Source organism: Echinops telfairi, unplaced genomic scaffold, assembly GCF_000313985.2.
Source record: "Echinops telfairi isolate 266 unplaced genomic scaffold, ASM31398v2 ScPeMD7_7468;HRSCAF=8506_0, whole genome shotgun sequence".
Taxonomy (NCBI): Eukaryota; Metazoa; Chordata; class Mammalia; order Afrosoricida; family Tenrecidae; genus Echinops; species Echinops telfairi.
The window spans coordinates 62,547,677-62,552,502 of NW_022111369.1; positions in this window are offsets into that span (position 1 = coordinate 62,547,677).

Sequence of the window (4,826 nt, forward strand, 5' to 3'; positions counted from 1 at the left end):
TTTGATTGGAGTATTAAATAATATGGTGTGATGGAAAGTGACTTGAGATTGGATAGACAGGGAAGGCCTATTTATGGAGTTGGCATTTTAAGCAGGTACAGTGAGGAGAAGCTGGCTATTCCAGCCAGTACTCTGTAAAAAGCTAAATATAAGCATAATTCATTTTACCGTGGCTTTATTGTGTTGGCTTTGTTTTCTTTTGATTTTACAAATTGGAGGTTTCTGGCAACCCTGGCAAGTCTTAGAGTGCATTTTTCTTACCCAATAGCATGTGCTCCATTTGTGCCTGTGTCACAAGTGGGTAATTCTCACCATATTTCACTATTTCATAATGCTACTGCATAGTTAAGAGACATCTTCAAAAAGTTCATAGAGGAACTTCATTATCTTTTTATTCTATTTTTCCATGAACTGAAACATAAACAAAAGTATAAACATAACTTTTGTATGCACTGGAAAACCCAAACATGTCTATGGCCCATGCCATAGCGATATTTGTTTTCTTTCAGTTCCCTGGCCCCGATCCTAGGAGCCCTGGTGATGTAGTGGGGTTGCATTTTGGGCTGCCAATTGTAAGGTCAGTTTGAACCCACCATCCATTCCGAGGGAAAATGATGAGACTTTCTGCTTCTGTAAAGAGGTACAGCCTCGGAAACCCTAAGAGGCACTTACACTCTGTCTTGCAGGAAAGCAATGAGTCAGAATGGACACAATGGCGGTGGGTTTGACCTTTTTTTGGTCTGCTGTATCTATCACCTGTTTCTAAAATACACCTAACCTACTCTCTCAAGTCAATCCATATGTGTTGAATGAATGAATGCAAGGAGGAGAAAGGTGGGTTGTTCTGCAATAAGATGTCGAAGGCAAGCAAGATTCAGCATGGAAAGCTCTAAAGTTTAGAAGTATGCTAGAAGGGGCCCTGGTGTGTCAGCATTCAACGGCGAACCAAAGATCTGCGGTTCAAACCCATCAGTCACTCCAATGGAGAAAGATGAGACTGTCTGTTTCCATCAAGATTTGCAAACCATCAGAAATTCGTCGTAGGGTGAGCTGGAATCAACTTGATGGCAGTAGGCTTGGAAGTGAGTTTGTTTGTAATTGTGATGAAAGGCTGTTGGGGGAACCTTAAGCAAAGAAGTGACGCAATGGCTGGTATCTGAGGATGAGATGATGAGGGAGCTAGAGTTCTTCCTATGCTAATATGAATAGGCAAATAATGTCAACAATTCCTGCATAAATTAGCAACCCCAAACTAAGTGACTTAAAGCAATGATATGTTCTTGCACTTGTGCCTGTGGATCAGCTGGGGTTAGGCAGATCTAGGCTGGGTTCACCCAGGTGGTTCTGCTTGGGCTACAGGTCCAACTGGGCTGGTCTTTCCCTGTAGATGACCTCAGACTGAAGGGCTAGGAGCCCCTTCGGGAAGATCCACCCCAAGGAGCTTGTATCACACCTACTGACATCTGTTTGTCACCAAGTTATATCCAGTCCGTCATCAGGAAAAGAACAGTCTTCTTGGGAAAGGAACAGGAGTGCTTATTTGTCAGCTTATACTGCCAAAGGGAGTCCTGGTCATGTAGTGGTTACGAGTTGGGCTGCCATCCAAAATGTCAGCAGTTTGAAACCACCAGCCACTCCACTGGAGAAAGTACTGTGGGGCTTTCTACTCTCACAGTTACAGTTTCTGAAACTCACAGGGGCAGTGCTACCCTATCCTGTAGGGTTGTTATGAACCACCATCGACTTGATGACAGGAAGTTTGAGTTGAGGAAAGACTGCAAAATTCTCCCAATGGGATAGATCGTTGGTCAAACCATGATGTGCTCAAACTGGAAGTATCTTCTTGCACTCGTTCAAAATGTAGCCTGTGCAATCTCTTACTTAGAAACCAGAGAGATGCTTCCCTGTAGTGAAGTGATCATCTTGAATTATTATTCTCCATAAACAAATGTAATAGGACTTCACATTTATTTTTACATTTTTTCTGAACAGAAAGAAATCCAGTTTTGTCAATCCAGTTGTAATTTGGCCCCAGTTTTGGCAGATACATGATTTGACAAGCCACCTAATAGCTTGGCATCAGTTTCTTTAAAATCTCTTTCACGTTTTCGCATCTGTGAGCTGAGGACTGGTCCTTCAGCAGCCATTCTGAGCCACCAGGCTTGAAAGCAAATTACTGTGGGAACAAAGATAGCATGTGATCAAGCCACAGAATTATCAAAGGCTACACTCTGAAGATATCTCTAGAATCGTTGGATCAGATGTTGGAAACTGAAGCCAAGAGAGGTTACTGGATTTGCCCATGCCTATAAATTAGCGGTAGAAAGTAAGGTGGGGCAAGCCAGATGAGGGGCCTTCAAAAAGCTTATGGAATAAATGGAATTAAAAGAGAATGGAATTGTCCCTGGGACTTTTTGAAACCCCCTTGTATAGACCAACAAGAAACTTGTTTTACATCTTAAAGTAATCTGAGCATGTGTATAAGCTTTTGCACATGTTCACTAGTAGGTACGTATTAAGATGGACCACCTGAAATTATTGGCTTTGTGGAGTCAAAGGCTATTCAATACTGTCAATTTCCCATGGATCAGAGTTTTGTATAAGAATGTTAGCAGTGCTATTTGTAAGAGCAACACCATGAAATTACCCGAGTGTCTTATCAACTGTAACATGGAAGAACTGAACTTGATATAAGCATACAGTAAGATCCTACAGGGCATTGGGCAAGAAATCAAACTTTATGACCACATGTGTCTACAATGACGAATCTCAAAACCAAGCAAATCACTGAAGAGCACAGATTGTATGAGCACAATTTTATAAAATACAAGAAGAGGCAAAACCGAAAAGCCAAAGTTCTATTAAACACAACATCAAAATAGTTGTTAACTTGGTGGGGTAATGTTTTGTTTCTTACGTGGAGTGGTAGATACAACAAATGGTGAATTGCTTTCTTTGTAGTGAGCATACAGTTCCCAAATAATCACTAGTCAATACTTAGTAAAATGAGTAGCTTAACGCTAAAGGTATATCCTGTTGTTGAGGATATGGATTGGTGGTCACTTTATTTGTTTGGTAGTCACTTGAAAGGGCTATTGGCATGTCTATTAAAAATGAAAAATAATAAATGCATTGGCCTTTCTCTTTCTGTGATACCTGGAATAAATAATTTAGCATTAGATTTATACCCTCGTGGCAAGGGTATAAATTGATCCAATCACTTTGGAGTCAGTGTCTATTAAAAAATGAAAAACACATGCATTGAATTTTTCCTGTCTATATGGTACTTAGATTAAACTCACATTGCTTTTTTGCTTATTCAGACCCTGAGAAACCTACCCTGGTTCTGAGATCTCTCTGCTTCCCCTGAAGTCCCTGCGCATGTATTACAGGACTTCATTCCGCTTTCCCTGTCAGCTCCGCAACACTCCTCCTCCACCGGCCACCGGCCACCCCTTCACTTCCTCCTTCAGCAGTATCTGTCATAGGCTTTCTCCATAACAGGCTCCCAACACGTGTGAAACAATGTAAGTTCTAAGGTCAATGACCAGATGAAACTATCATTATTTTTCTTGCTGTACAAGGGGGCTTCAAAAAGTGCACAGGGAAATGCCCTTATCTTTTAATTCCATCTTCCCACGAATGTTTCTGAAGCTCTCTCGTACAGCTTGCAGCCTTCATGTCTGCTGCTAGAAGAACTTGCAAAATGCCCCAAAGATCACTGGATCCTGCTTGTCACCCTCCGCCCCCACCCCCTCTGTAAATGTCGGAAACATTTTGCTCCAACACCAGATTAGAAAGAATACTGTTTCCCTGGAATGAGATCCACCCACATTGATTCAGAGATGAAGTTTTGGGATGGTTATGTTAACGACATGCACATGAATGCAACCATGGAATTCACTAGAAAGTCAAGTCAGACATTTTTTCAGGAAGGAATGCAGCTGAAAATCTTACTAATAAAAATATCCACAATGACTCTCCATTCTAGTGGTTTAGATGAGATGGACAGTGTCCAGAACAGGATTTCTGCCAACAGTCTTGCTTGAAAATGTGTGATTTGAGGACAATGGATGTACAGATGTGCTTTACACAATTGATGTATGTATGGATTGTGGTAAGAGTTGTACGAGCCCCTAATAAAATGATTAAAAAAACAAACAAGGAAACAACAACAAAAAGAAAATGTGTGATTTGAAAGTTTATTCAAATCAGCTGCCTGAAAATTCTTCAGCATTAGAGCATATCCCTGACATAGTTCTCCTTAGAACATCTAGAAGCTTAATTCTGAACATGCTCCGTATCTCTGAAACAAAAGATGATTGATACTCAGATCGCGGTAGGCAAAATCACCATGAAACCCTGATTTGAATGATTCTAACATTGCCCAGACTTGAACTGTGTGGCTGTGTCCTAAGTTGGCTTGTTCTGAAGCTGAGAAGAGCGCAGACCGCCTGCAGGCAGACATTGATCCATGCACTGAAGTTTTGCTTCTGAGAAAGAATTGGGTCAGATTGACTTCAATTTGTAGTTATTTTTTCTTTATCCGTTTTTGTTATATGCAAACCATAATGTAGAAACAATGCCCTGTCCCCATTTTTTAAAAATCATTTTATTAGGGGCTCATACAAATCTTCACAATCCATACATTCATTTCCCTCATCATTCTCAAATCATTTGCTCTCCACTTAAGCCCCTGGCATCAGCTCCTCATTTTCCCTCTCGCTACTCTCCCGTCCCTCATGAACCCTTGATAATTTATAAATTATTATTTTGCCATATATTACACTGTCTGACATCTCCCTTCACCCACTTTTCTGTTGTCC